A 25,987-nucleotide genomic window follows, 5' to 3' on the forward strand; every position below is an offset into this window, starting at 1 on the left:
TTGGCTGATGTGGTTAACCTACATATCCTCTAGCATGGCAGCAAGTTCTTGGGAGAGCCGTCATAGGGGACCTCCTTACTGCCTAGTTTCTGCTGATTGACCTCCTGTAACCCTCACTCAAGTCCTCCCCCTACAGGTAAATTCCACAGCCTCTTTCTGGTGGAGTCCCCTCACCCCAGCAGGCAACCTTGTTGAGTGGGATCACATCACAATGGTTCTAGTATGGCTACTTTCCATAGCATCCACTGGGCTCACAGGAAACTTACAGGAGACATCCTTGCCCCACTGAATGGCAGAGGTGGAGTTTGTCCAACCACTGACCCCTCTCTCCTTGCCCTCCATCATGTCCAGCTCCAGCCAGTGGTAAATAGGCAGCCATCGCTTGCCCAGAATTCTCACCATGTTATGCTGTGGGGCACCTATGAGTTGCTACAGGTCAGCAAATGTTCAGCCAGGGAGTGAGTAGCCAGTCTCTCTTTCCTGTAGGAACTCCCAATCTTTGTGAATTATTTTCTTGGACTTTCATCTCTTGCCTTGTTTTAGGGGGAAAGAAAAGCATCACAGGACCCTATTCCTGTATGAGGACCCTATTCCTGTATGAGGACCCTATATGAGTAACCTAAACCTCGCTTTAAATTCCTGCTCTTCTCCAAAGGGTGGGGGTTGGCAACCGGATGAGGGCTGCAGGACAGCTTTTGCCATCTTTCCATAAGTTCAGCAAGTTATGTTTGGCACTTCCCTTTAGAATGTAGGGGTCTTTATTATCTATTGTTTTCAACTTTGGAGGCTGAGCTGAAATTTAAAGACAGTTCATATATATAACTTTATTAGGCAAATGGGATTATTTTACACATACTGTTCTGCCATTGGCATTCCTTGCTAAGCAAGATACTATATCTTGGGCCTATTTCTTTGTCATTATACATAGATCCACTTTTTTTTATTTTAAATGTATTTTATTTTTCCTCACACATTTTTCTTTCTTCTTCTCTTATGTGTGTAACTAATTTCATAAAGCAGGACTTTTAGAACTACCTAGTAGAACAAGAAAGCTTCTTCCTCTTCTTCCTTTTTAAGCTTTTGCCTTTCCTTATTGTTATTGAGTGTCTTAAGAAAGCTTGGGGAACTGGAATGTGCCTGTGTTCTTTAGCAATGGGTAAACCTCTTCCTCCCAACCAGCACAAATCTTTAGAAACTGTTTAACATTTAATTGTATTGATGTATGCTGACATATTTAATCAGTCTCCTAATGGTGGACATTTAATTGCTTCTAGTTCTTCTCTACTGCAGACAATGTTACATGAAAATCCATCTATCTTATATTCTCATGCACTAATGCATTGGTTTTAAGTAAGCAAAACGTCATAAAACCAGGTCCCTTCCCTTAGAACACTTTTTCAGAAACGTCTTTTGTAGCTAAAAGCAGAGAGAAAGGCTGGAATCAGGAGACATGGGTTGTTGGAAAGGACCCTTGAATGACGTAGACTCTGTTGACTTTCTTATTTAGCAGGAATTCTGCTAGAGTGGCACTTAGTGGGCTCCAATTCCAGGCCATGGTCCATTGATCTGAGGCCCAAATGAGATACGTGGCATTGAGCACCCAGTGCCTGGCATTCAGCAGGTGCTCAATAAATGTTTACCCTGAAGCATGTTAACCATGCTTGTATAATGGCAGGCAGCCCAGAAACAGTTGTACACAAAACTACAACTCAGTCAGATTGACTTAATTGTACCCTGTAAGTCGGTTACAGAGTTAGGTCTTCACAAGTTAGCACATCTGGCACTGTCATGGGGCTCCACGAAGGGCCCTTGGTCCAGAGTGTATATCCTTAGGGCACAAGGGAGGAGGTAGCCACACAAAATGTGACGAGAATATTGCTTTTTGAGCCAATTTCTAGACAAAGTCACATTAAAAAAATAGCAATCTGGTGGAAAAGTACAATTGAAAGCATTTCAAACGTTTAACTAGGAGGCATATGTCCTTATATGGCATCCTCTTTAGACACCCCTCTTAGCTTCAGTCTCTCTCCTTCATGAGTCCAGAACAAGCTCTCTCCTCTCCTTCTCTCTCTTTTCCACAGACTCTCCTTCTCCCTGAGTCCACTGGCCTCTCCTGTGTACTTCTCTGCCCTTCTGGGTATCTCCCTACTATAGGTTTCTCTCTTGTTGATCTCACACACACACACCACACACACACACCCTCCCCTTCAGTCCTGTGACACTTTATTGCTGCACCCTATACCCTGAGAGGTATAGTTCGTCCTGCTCACATACACTATTGCAATTTTTCTCGCAACCAACAGCACCTTCCAGAATTCCAGGTAATTAAATTTTCTATTGCTTTACACAATGGAGTATAAATAGTGAAGGCACTTTCCCCTGGCTGCAACATATCCTCATCTCACATCTTCCTCAGCCTGGCTGGCAGACTCTCTCATTGGACCCTTTCTCCAAATCTTTTTGTACAGGAATCAGAGACACATCCAAGGCCATGGTTTTGAGCATCCTGAAATCTAGCACTGGTGCCACGATTTCTGGATGACTGGGAACTTTCATTAGTGTCTCCTTCTTGGGATCATTAATGCCTAAGTCTCTGGTTTGTCTATATTTGTCAATCTATCTCTCTTTTTTACCACTGCCCCCTTGATTCTTTTTTCACAGCATTTCTGAAAGGAAAATCAGGGGCTGGCCCAGTGGTGTAGTGGTTAAGTTCGCATGCTCCACTTCAGCGGCCCAGGGTTCGCGAGTTCGGATCCCAGTTGTGGACCTATGCACTACTCATCAAGCCATGCTGTGGCACTGTCCCACATACAAAATAGAGGAAGATTGACAACAGATGTTAGCTCAGGGCCAATTTTCCTCACCAAATAAAAAGAGAGAGAGAGACATCAACTCGAATGAATGTCACCATATAACTTATCACTATTCTTGTCCTTGGAACCTCAACAGTGGGTGAAGCAGTGAGGAGAACCCTCCAGTTCTCTCCTCATGATGCTTTCCCCACATCTCTCCTTTCTCCTTGGGTCCAGTTCTGGAAGTTTAACCCAAAGGAAACCATTATCATTGTCACACAATGGCTCCAGCCCCACTGGAGCAGGAAGAATGGAATAGGTGGTCCTTGGGAGCTATCCCAGGCTGGGTGGGCCCCTGTGACAGCAAGAAAAACATGATACTTACTGAGACATAAGTGAGAATGGTGAGAAGCTGGGAAGGAGAGAGGATTCAGAGAGAGGATCTCAGAAAAATCAGCAGTCAGGAAAACCAAGGGTCCTGTATGGATAACAGGGTGATGTAATTGGTGTGGGACCTTTCTACATGGACCCTGTGGTGGGGAGGACAGGGAGGGGTGGAGGATGGCCAAAGGGCACCTCAGCTGAGGGAGCTGACAGGCAACCGGACACAGGGCTACAGGGCTCTGGTCACCTAGTGACTCAGTTCTCCCTCTGGCTTGGTCTTAAATTTAATCTGGATGTCCCAGCAAGAGGGGGAATGTCCAAACGACTCAGGGGTGAATCTTTCTCACAGATCACACTGCAATGCTGAAGGGAGTGACAAAATAAGAGCTTGTCCTTGTCACCAGAGGGCACTCTTTCCTAACAAACTTTTTAGGCTTTGAAAGAACGGGCAGATGAGGACAGATGCTCAGCCAGAATAAGAAAGAACAAAATTAGCCCTTCCTTTCAGCCAGAGGGGATCCAGAGTGCTTTATTCAGAGCTGGGACAATGGCCACCTGTGTGGTGCAATCAGCGAGACTACTTGATGCTGGAAGAATCTTAGACTTGGGTTCTTGTCTGTTGGTGCGGCATTTATTCTAAAAATATGTATTGAGTGCTGTCTACATTTTGGCACTTTTCTAGGGCTGGGGATACAGAAGACTTGAATGGAGAGGCAGTATTTTGTAGTGAAATAAGAGAGTGAGATCTGAAATACATTGCTTGGGTTAGAGACTCAGGTCTGCCACTTCCTGTGTGATCCTGGGCAGTTTACTTAATCTCTGTGGGGTGTGTTGTCTTCCTCTCTCAGATGGAAAAGATGATAAGAGCACCGGCTCAGAGTTATTCTGAGGGTTAAATAAACTAACACAAATAAAGTGCTTTGAACGCTGCCTGGCACACACAAGCTCTCATTACTTGTTGGCTGTTATTCTTGTCTTCATGAAGTTCACACTCCAGCGAGAATGTCAACAAATGTTCATTGAGCATTCTGCTATGTTCCAGGAACTCTGTCAGGTGCTGGGGATGGTGTGGTGAAGATAGATGTGATAGTACCTGTACGGAACTTAAAATCTACATGGTAAAAAATGTATACGTAATTAAACAGTTGAAAGTAATCTAAATGCTAGAAAGAAGTGTGAGATGTTACTGGAGCTAGTGCTGACCCTGCTCATCAAGCTTGAGAGAGTTGCTTCATCTCTCTGGTCCTCAGTTCTGTTCATCTAGGAAGGGAAGAGGTCGGACTTGATCGAGGGTCCTTGAAGGCGGTATTGTGGGCTGGTAGCCACCATGATATTAACACCCTCAGATCCACCTGGCAACTCAAAACGTCCATCTTGGGGAGGCTCCACTGACTTCAGAAGCCCACCCCCCCATACATCTTTTTCTCTCCTCTTTGCACATTTCAGCAGCCCCTGTGATCTCTCATGATGCTTTAAGATGAGCATTATCTTTCTACCCACAGAGGTGGGGATCCTTGATGAAGCTGATCTCTGAGATTCCTGCTAGCTTCAATATTCAGATTCCATGAAAATGTCTTCCCTTTGGATCTGCTGGCATGTTTGGAATCTCTTTGTTATTTCTTTATCAAAATGGTTGTTACTTGCATGGGCTATAATCTTTTCCTGTAACTTCAGTAGATCAGATGTGCGTTGCTAGGTCTTGTGGCCATAGGAACCCTCAATAGTGATGTGCTGGAGGAGGACAGCACCATAATGGAGGACCTCTGGGTCCTGGCTTTCAGAGTCCAGCCAAAAGTGACACTTTCAGCCTGTTTCTGAACGACAGCTGAACAATCAGCTGCACATGGAAAGCCTTGAATGGGCAATGGGAACTCTGGCTGCTGTTTTTAGAGTTTCTGGTTGACCTGACCCTTGTCTGACTTGAAAATTGTACTGCTCTCTGAATCATCCTCATGAAGTTGTACAGAGCTCTGCTGTGACATTTGTGTGAACAAAAGTGGGGTAGGATGATGCCCCTTTTGGATGCTGGCAGTTACAGAAAAGCTGCCTGGTATCTCCCTTTCAGTCATGAAAGATGTATATGAACTTCTCAGCAGGGTCAATTCTCCCCAAGATGTCTCATACACCTGATAGGTCAATTGCTTTGATTAAAACCACAATGCACAAGTAAAATCTGCAGGGGTTCCTGCCTCTTAGTTATGAAAAGGGGATTATGGTGCTCTCCTTTTGCTGACCCATCCCAAAGCTGGACCAAAGTTGGAGTTAGATGCCTGACCACCCAGCAAATCAGGGGGTCTTCCAAATGTGCACTGTGCTGGTGTCTTCCTCCCATGGGGAAATGTGGGTTAAGGTACAATGACTGTGATCAGGACTTATGGACTCTGCAGTGTTGGCCTGGGCTTGGAATAGGTGTGGGGTGTGAGAAGTGTGTTTTCCATGTTCCAAACTCCTCATAAGTCTGTCTACCATTCGGACACTCCTCCATACACCCACCAATCAGGTCTTCATAAAACAGGATGAATAGTGTTTCTTATCTTCTCATCACCCTTCAGTGGCTTCCTGTTACCAACAAAATAAACAGCTCCTTATGGGAGCATTCATGCCCTTTATAGTCAAGTTCCAACTTGCTATTCCAATGTGTCTGTATCACTTACGCATTGATCTCTATGTTAGCGAGCTTGGGCTGCTGTAACAGAATACCACAGACTGGGTCGCTTAAACACAGAAATTATTTTTGCACAGATCTGAAAGCTGGAAGTTCAAGATCAGAGTGCCAGCAGAGTTGGTTTCTGGTGAGGCCTCTCTTCCTGGCTTGTAGATGGCCACCTATTCACGTGTCCTCACATGGTCTTTCCTGTGGGTGAGCACACTCCAGGTGCCTGTTCCTCTTCTTATAAGGACAATAGTTCTACTGGATTAAGGCTCCACCCTTATGATCTCATTTAACCTTTATTGCCTCCTTAAAGATCCCATCTCCAAATACATTGAGAGTTAGGACCTCAATATATGGATTTGGAGGGGACACACAATTCATTGTGAGTTTTCATATTTCTGTGGCTTTTTCTCCTGACAATTCAAAGTGTTCCTGGCCTGTTCCTTATTTACCATCTACTGAACTTTTACGTATCCTGCCCAATTTGAATGTACCTTTTGAGGAGGCCATAGAGAGCGGTGGTTACCAGTGGGGAGACAGACCTTAATGTGAACCCTAGCCCACCATCTCTCATCAGAAGACTTTGAGGGGCCGACGTGGTGGCGCAGCAGCTAAGTTTGCATGTTCTGCTTCTGCGGCCCAGGATTCCCTGGTTTGGATCCCAGGTGCAGACATGGCACCCTTTGGCGAGCCATGCTGTGGTAGGCATCCCACATATAAAGTAGAGGAAGATGGGCACGGATGTTAGCTCAGGGCCAGTCTTTCTCAGCAAAAAGAGGAGGATTGGCAGCAGATGTTAGCTCAGGGCTGATCTTCCTCAAAAAAGAGAAGACTGAGCAGGTTACCTATCTCTTAATTTATAAGTGGAGAGGACGTAAGCTTTCTTAGAAGGTTGTTCTGAGGGTTAAATGTGATAATGCTGGTAAAGTTGCTTATCTCAGTGTGAGCACACAATAAGCCTGTCAGGGAGCTATTAGCAATTTTAAAGAACCTCAAAATAAAATTTACCGTCTATAATGATAGATTATACTTCTGTCAGAACACTGGATTTAAAGAGGAGTCTTTCCACATACGTGTCTCACACTGGATTGTGAAATTCCCTCAAAGTGAAAAACCATGTCTGACTCATCTTTCTCCCTTTATACCTAAGGTCGCGCATGTTATATAATAGAACTTTAATAACAACACCTCCAAAGGGATTGCAGTTGACAAGTCAGTTCTGAACATTCTAGCAGAATTTTAGCAGTGAAAACATTGTTCTCCTTTTGGGTATCTATTCAGGTGGGGACTCCTTGCAAAGTTATGAGAAACAAGAATCTGTTGAAGAAGACATATTTCCTCCTTTTGCACAGGGAGGGGCCAGATCCTTTCAGGGCAGCTCCCATATCTAAGAGCAGCAGCCACTGGTAGGTATTTATGGTCAACCTAATATAAAAGGCAGCTTAACCTACTGTGACCTTTGTAAAACTGAGAAACGAGGTGCCCTTTCAGGACAAATCTCCTCTACTTAGTATCTGGTTGCTTGTTTTTACCATCCAGTGTGAGGAAAGGGAGAGAGAGAGATATTTTGAGAATTATTTTTCTTGCCTGCTCACTGAAACCTACTCTGTGAGAGTGTAAATTCTCAAGAAGATTGAGGGGTGTGGGTTAGATATCTGATCACTTGGAAGACAGAGTTTCAATCAACTCTCACCTCAACATACATGAGTGCCCTTTCTCATACAGCGTGGAAGTGTTCATGTTCAGTTGTGTGTCAAGAGTGGAGGTTCGTGGCACTGTGACGCATAGGGACTGTGTCCTGTGAGTCAGTGGGGCTCAAAGCTCACAGATTTGAGCTATCAGAGACCACTGGCAGACTCACTGATCTCCTAAGAGAGAGCCTCAGCTTCTGTGCTGATGTAACACTCTTCTAGGAGTGACAATGATATAGGAAAGAGGGGAGAAATGTGATGAAGGAAAGTTCACAAGAGTCTAAAGAGTCTAAAGTAAGGAGGCAGTGATAAATGTTGTCCTTATTGATTGAAGGCAAGGAAATAGGAAAGACAGAAATGACTCAGAGATGGCAGCTGGGGCAGATGAGAGAATGTTGAAATCTGAGACAGAAATAGGACAAGAGAGCGGGAGCTAGTTCTGTGGAAGAAGAGATTTTTGATTTTAGATGGGTTGAGTTGAGGTGACGGTGGAAGGCCTAAACAGAAATTTCTGGTAGTGGAACAATCCTTTGAAACTAGAGCTCAGGAGAGAAGTTAAGAAATACAGATTTATGAATTATTTGCATAAAAGCCATAGTTAAAGCTCTGACAGTCATGGCATTCTTAAGAGTAGAAAGGCCAGAGGGAAGAATAAGGTCCTGAGAAAGGATCAATGCAGAAGAACAAAGTAGTCCACAAAGGAGAGAGCAAATGTGGGGTCAGAGAAAGATGGAGCCCTGAGAGTGTTGTGGGATCTTGGGAGAGATTTACCAGAAAGAGGAGGTTGAAAACTAAGTCAATCACTGCAGAGAAGGAAAGAATGGGGACTCATATCAGCCATTGTGGTTAGACATTAGGTGGTCATGAGAAAGCTTTAAACCAACAAAGAGCAGATAACAGAGGAAACGTCATGAGCTGCATCGCATGCTTCAAAAATCTGTGTGTTGAAGTCCTAACCCCCAGTACCTCAGAATGTGACTATTTAGAGATAAGGTTTTTAAAGAGGTGATTAAGTTAAAGTGAGATTGTTAGGGTGGGCCCTAATCCAATATGACTGATGTCCTTATAGGAAGAGGAAATTTGGACACAAACCTGTACGGAGGGAAGACCATCTGAAGACAGAGGGAGAAGATGGCCATCTACAAGGCAAGGAGAGAGGTCTCAGAAGAAATCAACCCTGGCAACACATTGATCTTGGATTTTCCGCCTTCAGAATTGTGAGAAAATAGATTTCTATTCTTTAAACCACTCAGTCTATGATACTTTGTTATGGCAGTCCTAGCAAAGTAATACAAGACCAAATATGATTTACTCATCACTCTTTCTCCTGGATTCAAAGAAAATCAGATTATCTATCAGAAGCAGAGAGGTTGATCATAATGAATGAGGCCACAATCCCTCTTGGGGTCAGCAATCAATATGGGGCCCTGAAAGATTTAAAGCAGTAGTTTTCAGTTTTTCTGAACATTAGAACCACCTGGGGACTAATTTGAATTTAAAAAACCTTGATTCCCAGGCATCACCCCAGACTCCTGGAGAATTTAGAATGTTACTCAGACATCAGTACTTTTTAAAGTTCCTCAGTGATTCCAATGCGCAGCCAAGGTTGAGAGCCAACAACCTCAAGAATGCACATCCACCAAAAGCTGGGGGAAACAGACTGCATGTGTGAAACTCCCTCAGGCAGCAGAGGCCCAGCCATGCCGGGAAATCCACAGGCACGGGAGACTGTGAAACACAGACTTAGAAGGGTGTTTTGGGTTGGCTTGAGGACTGCATTTGGCAGGTCCCGGGCTTGGGTAGGACTTTCGTGTGATACAGGACATGCTCCTTCTCTTGTCCCCCAGAATGCGGTGAAGCCCTGAGAAGTGGTCAGAAGGTAAGGGTGACAGGTGTGGATTGAGCAATAAAGATATTATTTTATTCTGACTCTAGTAGCTTCTAGGAGAGTCAATAATTTGTGGAAAAGAAAGAGAACCAATGCTTAGTAAGGGCACTTTACACCGTCACCTTCAAGCCTAATTCTCATTTAACAAAATAGAAGTCAACATGCTCATATTATAGAAGAGGAAGGTGAAAGACTCCACAAGATTGGATAACTTCCCCAAAGACACATATCTGGTACAGTGAGATTTTGAACCCAGGTCTGTCTGACTAAAAAAGTTCACGATATTGCCATCATATCATGCTTCCTCCCAGTTTAGGAGGAGTGCGGTAGGATGGGAAGCGTGGTAGACTTGGATTATGTCAATTTAGGTAAGCGGGAACTACATTTCCCAGAATCCCCTCCCCTGCGTAGTTCTAGGTAAGTGCGGGGCCCCAAGAGATATTTGCACAAGATTTGGAAGGTGGAAGTAAAGTAGCAGCTCTCTTCTCTTTTTGCTCAGAGGGTCGTAGCAATACCTGAGCCCCTGTTCCGATTCTCTCTGTAGCTTATTTGCTGGTTCACTTTGCCGGTGTGGGGCAGCAGCCTGCAGCAACTCCAGCTCCTGCTGGATCTTCTCCTTCAGCTTCTCTGATTCCTGGGTCTCCTCATGTTTAGCTTAGCGACGAAGGGTGGAACCTTCTCCTGCAGGGAAGCCTCATTATCGAAGTGGTTGGCTGGAGGTGCTGAGAGGCTAATGCAGGTCCCAGCTCATCCTCATAGGTTCCACTCATTCTTGCAGTTGCCAGATTCTCCTTGCTTCTCCCAGCTGCCTGCTCTTCAGACTTCAGCCTGCTGCACCAGACACAGAAGGCTGTCTAACCAGACAGTCTTTAACAGTACCGTAGACTGTTTATCCAGTTCCCACAACTGTGTAATGAGAAATGTCTTCAATAAAACTCCTTATTATATATATTGCCTGGTGGTTCTGTTCCTTTAGTTGAGACCCAATGACACAGGAAGCGTAGCTGTCAAAGCTTTTTGAGAGCACAGAGTAGAACCATTATGCTGAGAAATCCTGTTCTTGGATATCCCACACCCAGGTAGCTCAGAGGTACTGTCACAGGCTCTGGAATCAGAAATAGTTCTGAGCCATGAGGGTAGAAATTAGGTGTCAGACTAGTGGCTTGTAGCCCACTGCCCAGGAATATACAATCAGTGACAAACAGTGTCAGTGCCTCAGTGTGCCTCAGTGCCCAGGGTCCATTATCGGCCTCACAGGAGAAGTTCCCAGAAGGCTCTGTGGTCAGAGAGAAGTTGATGGTACTGAGATGTTCCCCAGGGTGACATTCTCATGATAAAACTGACACAAGAATGTAGGAGAGTCTCTTTAATCTTTGCAGTGAAGCTCCATCGTGATCCCCATGTCAGTCTGGACCCTGGGAGCCCTGAGTGTTATGACAGAGTGAGACCCTGGAAATGACAGACAAAAGGGCTGTCTGAGAAGGTCCCTGCTGCTTCCACAAATATCCCCTACTATCTCTCCATCTACCGAGGAGGGCGTAAGTAGGTAAACAACCAATTCCTAATATCCAACATCCCCACAGTCCTGATCTTACATTCAGAGGCATCACCTCTAGAGCTGTTAAGAGGAATTTTGGACAACATTCTTCTGTACCACCATCCTGAGGCCTAGATTTCCATAACTTCCACAGGACGATCTTCCCAGTGCTCTTCAATACCTTTATTACCACCACCACTAATAATGGCAGCAGTGCCAAGGAGCTAGCAAGATATTTCACAGGTTCTGCCACATAAAGTAGCTAATTGTCTTCGGTAAGACTGATCTCTGGATCCTACTTGAAATATTCTCAAGGCCTGTCTGGGGACATTGACTTTAGTTTGGAAATTGCTGGTTGAGATGAATGAATATAAATGTACTTCTCATAGTGATACTTACCCACCTACTAAAAATATGTCCATTGCTGTTCCCAGCTGCACAGCATCATTGTCTCTCACAATAGGGATCAACAGTTCACTCTCTGGAAATGTTGAGTGCTCCTTCCCAGACCTTTTCTCTGCCCATTCTCCAACAGGAGAATGTGGCATCCCTTGAGACCATAGACACTGAGCAGACAGGACAAGCTTCTCTCAATCTCTCACCCCTGCTCTGGGGAGGGGAATGGGATGGGACTCAGTGGTCACTCTAGATATGGGGATCACTGGGTGAATACAAGATGTCACAGATTGGGTTTCCTGGAAAGAAGCACCTCGACATGGAAATTATCATGTAGGAAAATTATAGGGCGTGGTCTTTGTATCAAAAATTGTCAAAGGGAAGAGAGCAAGCTTGTATGGAGGGAGAACCTGAAGCTGGACTTTGAAGCAATTTCCACAAAGATCTCAGCCAAGCCCACAGACAGTCTGAGGCTGGGGTAGTGTCTCAAAATGGTCCTGAGTTGAGGTGAAGGGGCCCTGCTTTTACACCCCAGTGTTGACCAGCCACTGGATATATTGCTGTGGAAAAGGAGAGCGATCTTGGATGAAGTAGACAAGGCACTTTCCCAAGAAGGCTGATGACTGAGGGCTATCTGTCAGCAGAAATCCCAGCAACTGGGGGAATATGTCCTTCATTCCTGGCAGATGATCTGAGCTGCATATCCATTACACAAAATGGGAGTCAATTTTGAACATATTTCTGTAGAGGGGTCTGAATCCCTACCTTCTTGCTTATGAACATGTGGCTTCCGTATATAGAACTCTGATTTCCCCAGGAAGGTAAAGGTGGGCGACTACAGTGACATCATTGGACACACGTATGGGGTCTCAATGGGTAGATCTGAGGGAGGGTACTGGAAGATATTAACCCTCCTTTGAAGGACAGCCCTGAAGCTCATAAATCCCTCTTTCTTTTCATGTTTCTACACTTATCTCAAGACCAAGCACCTCAAGTGTCTCCATGACATTGTCTTCTCTCTGCTCCAGTCTGTACAGTCTTTCTCTCTGCTATTTGTTCCAGGTTTGTGAACTGTGGCTCTTAGCTGTTTTCCAGGTTGGCATCAGAAGGGATAATTTCTCACATCCTCACAGCCTCTATGGTCAGCTGATGGACACCCCATAATTACAGTAAATTCTTGGTGGTTTGATCAATTGGAAAGAACAAAGATATAGGGAAGTGGAGGAATTATAAATCTTGAGATTACTGAAATATCATGATAACTGCCCCAGTTCTATGCACCAATGGGAAATAGAGGAATGACTAGGACTTAGCCACTTTCAAACAGAGCCCCATTTATAAGATCAAAACAGAAAAGAAGAAACAAATATCTGTCCCCCTCTTCCCAGCCCCAGTCCGGTAGACTGGTCCCTCTGACACTCTTTACGTGAATCTGGGATTATTGACTCTCTTTCCATAGCCTGTGAGCTTCATATTCTCTCCCTGACATCACTACACCCAGAGTCTTTTTTTCCTCTTCCCAGAATGTGAAGCTCTTGGGGCTTGTTTCAGCCTTGCCCCAGAACTCTGTCATTTCTGCAGAAGTTGGGGTGAAACTAGGTCTCATATTTGGAAGAATCTGGTCCCTGAACTCTCCTCCATGGACTACTAGTATCAGGCTAACAGAAAAGGAGGTGAGATAAGATCTAGAGAAGATTCAAACACCTTTCCATGACAATGAGGCTCAGGTTTCTGGTGAGAAACATGTTGTGTCCTCAGCACTAGAACACAGAACACACAGACTGTGGGTCACAAAGACCATTACTCAAATCTCCCTTTAGGAGACATCAGTCTGGGAGAGCTCTAGTTAAAGAAATCTCTCTTTTTCGGGGCCTTCTGCCCTCCCTCCACAAACAGGTCACCTCCTCTGCCAGGCCAGCCCAATGAAGAGAGTTAACCTTACCTTGAGCTTTGACTCAAGGCTTGAGTTAGAAGGTGTTGAAGTTCTGAGATGTACTGCGGTGGTATTGGACCTTGTCACAGGAACCTGCAGTTGAGTTGTCAAAGCTTTAGTTTTTACCCAAATCAAAACACTTTCTTTCATTCTTCAGGGAAATCATAGTAGTTACTATCAATTACTCCTTACCCAAGCACCACAGAGCTGCAGAATCTCCATCAGAGACAGAATGTGTGGCCCTGAGATCAATCAGTTCACTTTTCTCAGACCCCTCTAATTTCAGACTATAGCGAAACAGTCCATAGCCCTGCATGTGTCTGAAGATGATGTTTTCCACAAGACCCACCTGCCTGACTGTTTCTCTGCCTAGGGACCCACTTGCCTGACCACTTTTCATGGCATGCCACACTTCCCTTGGACACTTATGCTTTTCCCTGTCTAAGTTCATTCTTCATTCAAAAGTAGGTGATTTCTTAGACTTGACCTTCCTCTTCTTTCACATGGAAAAACAGGCAAATATATAGAGTCATTGAGGGATGAATGTACACTCTCTAGTACCTCTCATTTGTATCCTATTTGGAAGAAATTCTTTATTCCATCATCTCTCACAGACCCATCATATTCTCTTTGATTTATAGAAGGGAAATCTTAGGGCCAGCCCGGTGGTACAGTGGTTAAGTGCACACGTTCTGCTTCGGCAGCCCAGGGTTTGCCGGTTCTGGATCCCGGGTGTAGACATGGCACTGCATGGCAAGCCATGCTGTGGTAGGCATCCCACATATAAAGTGGAGGAAGATGGGCACGGATGTTAGCTCAGGGCCAGTCTTTCTCAGCAAAAAGAGGAGGATTGGCAGCAGGTGTTAGCTCAGGGCTAATCTTCCTCAAAAACAAAACAAAACAAAACAACAACAACAAAAAAGAGAAATCTTTTTCATGTTGTGCTGACCTGGCTTGTTTGCCCTTAGATCCATTCGTCATCTTTCCTCTGCTCCTCTGTGCATTACAGGGAATGATAATGGAGTGCCGCTCTGCATGCCAAATTTGGTTTACTGAGTCAAATAATACCACGTTATGATTGACAGTTCAGATCACATGTAACTTGGTGGGCCATGATCAAGTGTTCAGTCTCTACTAAGGAAGGCATTGCTTTACTCTAAAACCTGTCCTTCACCTTGGAGGATATATTTTGACTTGCCCAAGAACATTGGACCCCCAGAAATTTCACTGAGATTGGATTTATTTACCACCCTCTGGCATGCATGTGTTCTACCAAGGTGTCTACAGTTGCTACTTTCTGTTTAACAGGTCTGATCAGTGTGATGCCATTGATATAGTGGACCAGTATGATGTCCTGTGGAATGGAGAAGGTGACCAAAGTTCCTGTGGTTATACGATAGAGGGCTGGAGAGTTGCTATAGACCTTAGGTAGGACAGTGAAAGTGAATTGCAAATGCTTCTGGTGGTCTCCACCAACAGAAATAGCAGGAAAAAGTCATCTGTCAGATCAAAAACTACCATGTCAGGTACTAAGAGTAAGCTGATTTGCTCCATCAAACAGAACCACATCTGGAGCAGCAGTTGCAACGTCATTCTCCAAGACACAGCTGTCTTCTGTACAGGCCAAACAGGTGAGTTGAATGGGGGATATGGGAGGACTCATCACCTCTGCACCTTTACAATTAATCCATAAATTCCATAAAATTTCAATAAAAATTTCATCTGGATATTTTGAGCAATTTGATTATTCTAAAATTATAAAATTTTTATAAAATGATAAAACTCTATAAAAGGCCAGGTTAACTTTGATAAAAAAGAACAATGAGGGGCCTTATATTATCAGATATTAAGATATATTAGAAGGCCAAAGCAATAAAAGCAGTATAATGTATGTCTAAATCAAACAAACCAATGCAGTAAAATAGAGATATTTTGAATAGACCCTCTGTATATATGGAAACTTAAAATTTACACCACAAAATAATGGGAATGCATGGCCTCTTTAGTATATAGTGTTGGGAAAACTGGCTTATTCTACGGAGAAAAAAAATTGGACCTACATCTAATATCAAATGTGAAGGTAGACTCTAAAAGATATAATATGTAAAAAATAAGACTATAAAATTAAGGGAAAACAATATAGGAAGATATCATTGTGACTTTGGGGCTGGGAAGAGCTTCTTAAACAAATCTCAAAAAACATAAAATATGAAAAATCAATGAGTTTGAATGCACAAAAATAAAATATTTCTGCTCCAATAGAAGACACTATGGACAAAATTGACAGATGAAAGAATGGGAGTAATGTTTGCAAAGTCTAAAAGAAGCAAGGGACTTATTTAGAGAAAGCAGGAGCTCGTGTATATCAACCAGAAAAAGATAAAAATTCTATCAAAAAAATGGGCAAAGACACAAGTTATTTCATGGAAGAGGAAACCCAAGAGTCTAACAAGCACATGCAAAAATGCTTACACTTACTGATAATTAGGAAAATGGAAACAAAACAACGAGATCTCTATTCCCTTTTGGTTGTCAAAATCAGAACACTAAATAATGCCAAGGGTTGCCTGGGATGTTGGGTTAGGGAACATCCATGCACCATCGGGAAAAGTAGCAATTTTGGGGACCACCTGACATTATTTCTTCCATCAATCCTACTCCTGGTTATATATCCAGAGAAGTTCTCAGACAGCTCTGTGGTAGGACATGAAAGAAGAAGTTTGTCAGCATCTACCCTAGTGACAAGTTGGGAGTTATCTAGATGTCCATCACTGGGGGATTGGATAAGGAAAGTGTGGTGAAAAGATGGACAGAAGTTAGGAGCAATGCACTAAATATACTCACAACAACATGGATAGATCAAAAAATTAGCACCAGGTGAAAAATAGCACAATACTGTATGTAAATTAAAAATTTAGACTTATAGAAAATAATCATATTACTGAAGGAAACTCACCAAACACATGAGAATGGTTGGAAGCTGGAGAATGGAGATAGCAACTGAAGATACAAGGATATAAATAAAAGAAACTAGAGAAAATTGGTATGGCCCAACAATGGGAGTGAGCCATGAACTGAGGACTGTAATTAACTCTGCATGTAAAGTTACAAAATGAAGAGGAAGACAAGCAAAACAAAACAAACAAAAAAACGAAGGAAGCATTAAAAAGAGAAAATGTAGGGGCTGGCCCGGTGGCATAGTGGTTAAGCTTGCACACTCTGCTTCAGTAGCCTGTGGTTTGCAGGCCTGGATCCCAGGCATGGACCTAAGACCGCTCATCAAGCCACTCTGTGGGGGCATCCCATATAAAATAGAAGAAGATTTGCACAAATGTTAGCTCTGGGCCAATCTTCCCTGGAAAAAAAAAAAGAGAGAGAGAGAAAATATAGAATAAAAGAGCAAACACACTTGGTAAAATAATAATTTTGTATTCAATACAAAACCAAAACTCAACTAGTATATATTAAGTGTGTAAGAAATGTATCTAAAAGAAAATGGCTCAGGAAAGTTAGAAGTAAAAGAATGGAAATTGACATATCAAGGCAAAAAGTGCTAAATGAAAGTGAAAAAGGCTAAAATACGTGAGAAAGCTCTAAGTCTCATAAATATTTGGAATTAGATATCATGGCGTCAAAATATTTGGCACACGGACTTCAAAAAATGGAAGAGGATAAACATAAGCTTATAAACATAAGCACAATGACAATAGCAAATGACGTCTGGAGACTCTCACCAGATGAAGCAGATAAGAAATAAAGATGCATGTTATTCAAGTGATGTGATTAATAAGGAATTCCTAATGAAGATGTATTGAACTATTACACAGGCAACAGAATTCATTTTCTATTAAGTACTCATAGATGATCTACAAAAATTGACCTTATCTTAGGTCACAAAGAAAACCTTTAAAAATTACAAATGCAATCAAATTTTTTTTAAAAAATCACAAAATTAGGAAAAAATCCTTTCACCAGGTAATTAAAAAAATCCATCTTTAAATCAACTTTGAGGTCAAAGAAGAAAATAAAACTGATATTGAAGACTCGAAAATAATGATAATCAAAACACTGCATATCAAAACTTAAGGGCTATGATTAAAATTGTTCTCAGAAAATTCATTAAACAATAAGAAAGAGTACCAACAAGAAAGAATGGAAATAAAGGAACTAAACATTCATCTTAGGAACTGAGGAAAATATCAACAAAACCAATTAAGATAAAAGCAGACATTAATGAAAAATAAACTAAAAAACTCCAATGGAATACTAGAGTTGATGGATAAATGAACAAACTTAAAAAGCTTTCTATGAAAACTAAATAGATGTGCCACTGAATAGCCTAACCAAGAAAGAAGGGACAATGAATAAATATACAACATCTGAACAACTATATTAAACGGATGACTTTTTAGGAAAATATAAATTACCGTATTTTTTGTAAGAAGAGACAGTTAAATAAACAGAACAATAGTCATGAAAAAAACTTGAGACATTTTTAGGGAGCCACACCTCCAAACATACCAGGCCAGGTGGTTTCACACTAACTTTTTTTAATCTTCAAGGAAAAGATAAATTTAGTGGTATTTAATTTTTTTTTGAGCATAGAGAAAGAAACCTTCCAAAAAAGTAAGAAACTAACACAGCATTGACATCAAAAATTTTCAAAGAAAGAGTAAAAAGCTACAGAGAAATCTTCATTATGAATATCTATGTAAAAGTCTTACATAAGATACTACCAAATGGGATTCAGCAGGATATTAATATATATCACAAGCAGGTAGGGTTACAAGAATTATTCATTATTAGGAGATCTGTTAATGTAATTCATCACATTAAGTTAAAGGGTAGCAAAAATAACACCAGAAAGATGTTTTAAAAATTCAATATCTACTTCTGATTAAACAGTAAATAAAATTCTTATTAATTTTGGATAACAGGTAATTACTTGATGTTATAAAACATATACCTTAAATTAAAAGCCTGCATCATGGTTAATGAAGAAACTCAAAAAGCATTCCAGCTAAATTTGGGAATAAAGCAAGGAGGTCTGCCATCATCATGGTTATTTAACATTGTTCTGGAAAGGCTAGCCAATACATTTACGAAGAGAAGGAAGCACATGCTCTATGTATTAGTAGAAGGAAGCAGAATTGTTTTATCTACAGTGTGATTGCATACTTGGAAAACCTAAAAGAATTAACTGAAAATGTTAAAAATTATGAGAACTCTGTGAAATAGCTGGGTCCAAAATCAGTTGGTAAAACCCAATATTTATCCGACATACTAAAATAAACATCTAGGAAATATAACAGAATAAACAAGCTATACAATAGCTTCAGTAGTATAATGGTCTAAAAATGAAATTAACAAGAAATAGGTAGAGCTTATAATAGGAAAATTTAAACAACTCTACTGAGAGATCTAAACAAAGACAAAATAAATGGTACAATATAGCTTATTCTTGGATCTGAAGATGACAGAGTGTAAAAATGTCAGTTTCTCCTAAAATTAACCTATTATTTCTACACAATCCTAATACAATGCCAATTAAAATACTAAGAGCATTTGAAGCTTTACTAACTATATGAAGAGCTAACATGTAAGTTCTAGCACACAATATGGGTTCAATAAATTATCTATCAATACAGACATCTAATCTGGAATATATATACATATTTCTGTTTTCTTCTCCCCATATCCACCCATATTCAGAACTTGGTTACTAATTTCTAAAAGTAACCACTGACTCAAATATTTTTTGAGACTTAGACATTACTGAGGTTTTGGGGGCTCGTAGAATGGGTTACATCATGAAGCATGTGGCTTCTTCCTTCCCTTCATTTTGCACACCAGACCCAATCCAGGTACTCAGAGAACAAAGGGTCTTTTAAAATCAGGATTCTTCTTCTTGAGAGGGCAGTTTTAGTTTTAAAAATATATATACATATATATACACATCCATGCACATATACATCCATATATATGTGCATATGGATGTGTGTGTGTGTGAGCATATTTTCTATACCTATGGAAAGTCTGTTAACATTGTATTGTTAAATTTAATAAGCAATATAAAGTAATATGTAATTCACAGTAAAATAAACTCAAAATTATACAATCAAATATATTTATATGTACATAAAAACATTTTAGAAGTACCAAAATATTAACAGTAATTACTTCTGAGTGCTAGAATTTTGGCTGATTTTTATTCTCCTTTTTGCATATAATTCTTTTTCTAATGGGTTTATATTTGTAACTTAAGAAAATATTTTAAAAAGAAATTTTTTTATTGAGGTTATAATAGTCTACAACACTGTGAAATTTCAGTTGTACATTAGTATTTGTCAATCACCATATAAGGGTGCCCCTTCACCCCTTGTGCCCACCCCCAACCCCCGTCCCCTTGGTAACCACTAAACAGTTCTCTTTGTCCATACATTTGTTTACCTTCCACATATGAGCGAAATCATGTGGTGTTTGTCCTCTGTCTGGCTTATTTTGCTTAACATAATACCATCAAGGTCCATCCATGTTGTTGCGAATGGGACAATTTTGTCCTTTTTTATGACTGAGTAGTATTCCATTACATAAATATACCACATCTTTTTTATACAATCATCAGGCGATGGGCACTTGGGTTGCTTCCACTTCTTGCCTATTGTGAATAATGCTGCAATGAACATAGGGGCGCATAAGTTTCTTTGAATTGTTGATTTCAAGTTCTTTGGATAAATACCCTGTAGTGGGATAGCTGGGTCATATGGTATTTCTATTTTTAATTTTTTGAGAAGTCTCCATACTGTTTTCCATAGTGGCTGCACCAGTTTGCATTCCCACCAGCAGTGTATGAGGGTTCCCTTCTCTCCACACCCTCTCCAACATTTGTTATTTTTAGTCTTGGTGATTATAGCCATTCTAACAAGTGTAAGGTGGTATCTTAGTGTAGTTTTGATTTGCAGTTCCCTGATGATTAGTAATGTGGAACATGTATTCATGGGCCTGTTGGCCATCTGTATATCTTCTTTGGAAAAATGTCTGCTCATACCCTCTGCCCATTTTTTGATTGGGTTGTTTGTTTTTTTGTTGTTGAATTGTGTGAGTTCCTTATATATTATGGAGATTAACCCCTTGTTGGATATATGATTTACAAATATTCTCCCAATTGGTGGGTTGTCAAAAAGAAATATTTTAAATTTAGTTTCATCTAAAGACACTTAGAAATGAAATTAAATACCACTTTTTTGGGTCTGTTTTATATGCCCACATTTCTACCTGATGTAGGGCCTGATTTATTCCTTGCTTGTTCCATCCTCAGAGCTGTTACATCTGCCCAAGGAGACAGTACTGGGATCCCCAAAGATCCCAGACCCCAAAGATCTTTGGGAAAAAACTGGAAAACCTGGGGCCTGGGCCAAGGTGTCAGTATGGAGGGGAAATTTGCCAAGTTCAGCTTCTTTAGGAGCTGAGTTTTGCCAAAAATGCAGGCAGAGTTGAGGCTTTGGCTCAGGAGAGCAGCTCAGAGTCCTGCTGAGGGGATGAAGGAGCTGCAGGTAAAGCATTAAGGTCCATCCAGAGCTGTAGGATCAACCAGGCCTGAGGGATCAAAAAGGAGCAAATCTTGGGCCTGCTGATCCCCAGTCTCCAAAAAGAACGAGGCAACAATGCTGTAGAGAAAAGAGAAATAGGGGTAAGGAGGGGACGGTCCCAGACAGGATTGTCCAGGAAAACTCACGGGGTATCCCAAGAGAAGTGAGGCCCAGAAGAAGGAAGAAAGCCAACTCAAACCCCAGACCCACTCCTCTCGTGGAGACCATCCCAAATCTGCAATCTGGAGCAGGCCCCTGGGACTTCTTCCTAACTTTGCTCTTCACAAAAGGTCCTTATGAGTGATGAGTGTTTGATCTTGCCCCAACTCTGCGAGGAAGTTGGGCCAGGTATTATCCCACTTTTCTGACAGAGACAATGAACTTTAGAGAACTTTGCTGCTGATATAGCTGGTAAGTGGGGAGGCAGGCCTCAAGCTCTGCACAAGGACTGCAAACTCTGGATCCTTTCCAGTGCCCCATGCTGAATCCATTTCCCCATATGAGTCACAGGCCTTTACGTGCTCCTAAAACCGGGCATTGGCCCAGTAGTTCGAAAGACCTTGTTCTCACCACGGACCTCTCGAAGGCTACTGCTGTACTCCTGGCCCCTTGGAGTGGATTGGAGTGCTCCACCAGAGTCGGGGGCCTGGGAACGGGTCTAGAGCTGAGGGGGCTGAGTCTTACTGGGTTCTGCCCCAGTCACAAAGTCTATGGAGGCTTTGGGATCAGCAGTGGGCTTTCTTTATTTCACCTCTACTCTCAGGGAGCTCTATCCGTATAGTTTGTGGCCTGGTTTCCTTGATAGACCCAGAGTCTTTCCAACATCCCTCCTGTCCCCCATCCCCTGTCCCATTAGAACCCAGGGAAGGAAAAAGCGTCTGGATCTTCCGCACCCAGCACTCCTATTTTGAGATTCATTTTGATGAATAGAATTGTGTAGGGGAGAGAACTCAGAAGAGCTGATGGAGTTAGAACAATATGAGTGTGACTTGGGTTAAAACCACTCAAATTGTGTAATTCTATGGTTTCATAATTATTTTCCTGGCCTTGTGCCTCAGCCCGCAGCCATGAAAATGTCAATGTTTTGTCTTTTGAGATGGCAGATAAAGGCTAATAATAGAACGTATAGGAGAGTCCTTTATGACTCTGGACCAAACTAATATGAGCTAATGATGTTGCCTGACCACATTCTGTTTTTTCTAAAGATTTTATTTTTTTCCCCCAAAGTTCCCTGGTACATAGTTGTGTATTTTTAGTTGCGGGTTCTTCTAGTTGTGGCATGTGGGATGCTGCCTCAGCATGACCTGATGAGTGGCGCCATGTCCACTCCCAGGATTTAAACCAGCGAAACCCTGGGCTGCCAAAGTGGAGCGCTCGAACTTAACCACTCGGCCATGGGGCGGCCCCTGACCACATTCTAATGTGGAATGAGTGACGGGTTCTGAAAGAGGAAGGGGCAGTGGTGAAAAGTAAGGTGAATTGGAGGTGGCAGCATAGAGAAGGGCCTCGGAGCTGGGTTAGTCAATTCTCACTCTCCAGGCCCAGCCATTACCTACCTTCACATGCTGTACCTGCATCCTCATCATGCCCACAGTCAAAGGTCTCAACCTGCCCACATTCAGCCAGTGCCTCTTCTGTCCCATTGCATAAGGCTATCTGAATAAACAGGTTGGTCCTCTCCTGCCGCTGGCAGACACAACATGCCTGCAGTTGTGTGCTTCGCTGCTCCACAGCCCAGGCCCCTGCACACCTTGGCCACATCCTTCATGTCCCACCTATCATCACAAGTGGTACCCCAGTGACCTTCCTCTTCCACCATTCATCTAGTGGATTTTGGGTGGGGGTTCTGGAAACAGAAGGGATCAGAGCACACTAGGAAAGGTATTCTCATGGTGGTCTTGGTGTGTGCTGTGGGGTGGGGTGCTTGCTGAAGTAGGGAAGCACAGGGCTTTGGCTCTATCCCACCCCATTACCATCTCCTAAGAGCATCCCACCTCACCAAAGGCTCCCACTCAAGGATACCTGGGAAAAGAGCCCTTGCTTTCTGAAGATAAAGGGATGTGAGGACATAGAGACTTATGGTTTGATTCTCATGAGCTCGAAAAGATCTTAGAAAAAGAGAAGGCTAGAACTGGATCTTTCCTAGAGATGAAGACAGGCCTAGACTAGGAAAGGCCTTAAACTAAACGGGTTACTTATTTTCCTTTTGAAAACTACTCCCTGCTCTGTTGACAACTTCACCAATCACAGGTCCATTTTCTCTGCAGAGGGAGGAGGGTCAACACATCACACGGGTTGGTTAATCTCTAACCTCTGCTAATTTGCTTGTTTGCTTGTTTAAAGCGGAGTCATTTGCAAAGAGACTCTTTTCTCTAGGATCTCTCGGAGAAAGGAGGGACGAAAACCTAGAGCTGTCGGTGGCCAGCTTGGCTTATCTGAGAATTAAGCAAAAGGAGAAATGCAGAGGAAAGAGGGGAGGCAAAGACAGAATCCTTTGATCCAGTCACAGGGTAAGTCACGTCCATTCTTGACCCCTCCCTCCAACTTTATTATTTTTTTTCCCCAAGCTAGTTTGTATGGGATTTCTCTCATTTGCAACCAAAATGCCGATTTTATACAGTCAATTACAAACTTCATGGGAAAGGCCCTGCAACAAGGTAAACTTAGAAGAATTATAGATAAAAATGTGAAAGTGATTCTCGAAAATTAGTAGATTGAAAAGATCAAACATATGTAAGACTGTGGAGACTGAATAAATCAAACTAACTTAATTTAATAGAAAAATAGAAACTGAACTTTGTATATCATAAACAGAAAATTCACTTTCTTTTCAAATTCCTTATATAGCATTTACAAAAATATTGACTGTGTTAGGCCATAAAGAAATTTTCAGTAAGTTTCCAAAAGTAAAAATTATACAGGCTATCTTCTTTGATAAGGTTTCAGCACAAGGATAATAAATAAATCTATAAGAAATGAAAGAAATAAAGGATAAAAAATAAAATCTATTCATAGGAAATTGTAAGTCTCAAGTTAAAAAAGAAATGAAAACTCATATTCGACATACTTTAGAACTTAAACAAATGAAAATATTATACACCAAAATTTGTAGGATGAGGAGCCAGCCTGGTGGCGTAGCAGTTAGGTGCGCACGTTCCCGCTTCGGGGACCTGGGGTTCGCTGGTTAGGATCCCGGGTGCGGACATGGCACTGCTTGGCAAGCCATGCTGTGGCAGGCGTCCCACATATAAAGTAGAGCAAAATGGGCACGGATGTTAGCTCAGGGCCAGTCTTTCTCAGCAAAAAGAGGAGGATTGGCAGCAGATGTTAGCTCAGGGCTAATCTTCCTCAAAAAAAAAGAAAAGATTTGTAGGATGAGATAAAAGTGGTACTTAGAAGAAAACATATAGTTTTAAATACATTTATTAGGAAAGAAAGATGAAAAATAAATAAGCATTCAGGGGCCGGCTGGTGGTGCAGCGGTTAAGTGCGCAAATTCTGCTTCGGCAGCCCGGGGTTCGCCAGCCCGGGGTTCGCCGGTTCAGATCCCAGGTGCAGACATGGCACCATTTGGCAAGCTATGCTGTGGTACGCATCCCACATATAAATTAGAGGAAGATGGGCATGGATGTTAGCTCGGGGCCAGTTTTCCTCAGCAAAAAGAGGAGGATTGGCAGCAGATATTAGCTCAGGGCTAATCTTTCTCCAAAAAAAAAAAAAAAAAAAGGCATTCACTTAAGAAATTAAAGAAAGAACAACAGAAAATAAACAAAAAGAAGGTAGACATTCTGAAGATAAAGGAGAAACAAATGAATTAGAAAACTAAAAACTAAGTAGATTTGAATAATAAAACCGAACCTGGTTCTTTAAAAAGAACAATAAAATAGATGAACCTCGGTGAATCTGATTAAGAAAGATCCCACAAACAAGCAAGTTAGAAATGAAGCTAATCACAAATATGAAGGCTATTTAAAAACTAGATGAGAATACCAGGTGGTCAACTGTATGTGATAAATTTGAAAATCTTGATAAAATGCCCAAATTTTGGGGTAAAAGCCGCCAAATTATTTTAACAAAGGATAAGGAATTTGAAAAATTTGAAAACAAAGAAGATTTGACAATGGAGACAAAAATCTACCAGGCTCAGAAGGTTGTTTGGGTTAGTTCCGAAGACTTTCCGAGTAGCAGATCAATTCCAATATTGTCTTAAGCTGCTGCAAAGCACAGAAAATAGGGAAAGCTTCTGATGTCATTCTTTTCTTTTAAAGATTTTATTTTTCCTTTTTCTCCCAAATTCTTCAAGTACATAGTGGTATATATTTTTTTAGTTGTGTGTCCTTCCAGTTGTGGCATGTGGGACGCCACCTCAGCATGGCCTGGCCTGATGAGCGGTGCCGTGTCGTGCCCGGGATCCGAACTGGTGATAACCTGGGCTGCCGAAGCAGACTGCGTGAACTTAACCACTTGGCCACAGGGCCGGCCCCCTGATATCATTCTTATGAGGCTAATCTATCACTGAAACCCAAACCAGATGAGTTAGTTCAAAAAAGAAAACTCACATATAAGTAAGAATGCAAATATTCGAAATAAAATATTAGCTAGTTGTCTCTAGCTACTACCTATGATGACATGATGACTAAGAAGGGTTTATAGCAGGAATTCAATGATTGTTCCATATTAGGAAACCTACTAACACACTTCTCCACAATAATGAGTTAAAGGAAAAAGTATCAAATAACCATCATGATATATTAAAATAGTGGCCAAGAGCAAAGTTTCTTGATTCGGGTAGCCCTAGCCCGAGGTTCCGTCTTCACAGCTACTAGATGTGTGACTTTGGACAAATTACTTAATAGAAATTCCGTTTCCTCATTTGTAAAATGAGAGTTGTTATGGAAATTAAATGAGAGAATCTTAGTAAGGTTTTGAATTTCAGACTCTGGTTTGTTCATGGCTTTTCTACCTTTTCCTCAAGTATTTATAAGGCTTGGTTGTATCTCCTGGCTCACTGCAAGCTTTGAGCGTGTGGTGATATTTCCTTATTTTTCTCAGGGGTGTCTCCCTCCCTCTCCGTATCTCATCTACCCCACTCCCCAAGCTGACTTGATCCCAGCACATTGCCCT

General features: G+C 41.9%; 1 protein-coding gene and 1 long non-coding RNA gene across 2 annotated transcripts in view; one reads left to right on the plus strand and one right to left on the minus strand.

The window, feature by feature from the left end:
• The window catches only part of LOC103541334 (T-cell surface glycoprotein CD1a-like), a 546,159-nt gene that overhangs the window by 272,069 nt on the left and 248,103 nt on the right, over positions 1–25,987 (minus strand). The gene's annotated exons all lie outside the window — the stretch shown is intronic.
• LOC139081746 (uncharacterized) lies at positions 254–10,355 on the plus strand. The gene is made up of 3 exons (XR_011536971.1): positions 254–435; positions 8,590–8,737; positions 10,187–10,355. It is a non-coding gene; the product is annotated as an uncharacterized lncRNA (long non-coding RNA).

This window comes from Equus przewalskii, unplaced genomic scaffold, assembly GCF_037783145.1.
Source record: "Equus przewalskii isolate Varuska unplaced genomic scaffold, EquPr2 ChrUn-7, whole genome shotgun sequence".
Classification (NCBI taxonomy): Eukaryota; Metazoa; Chordata; class Mammalia; order Perissodactyla; family Equidae; genus Equus; species Equus przewalskii.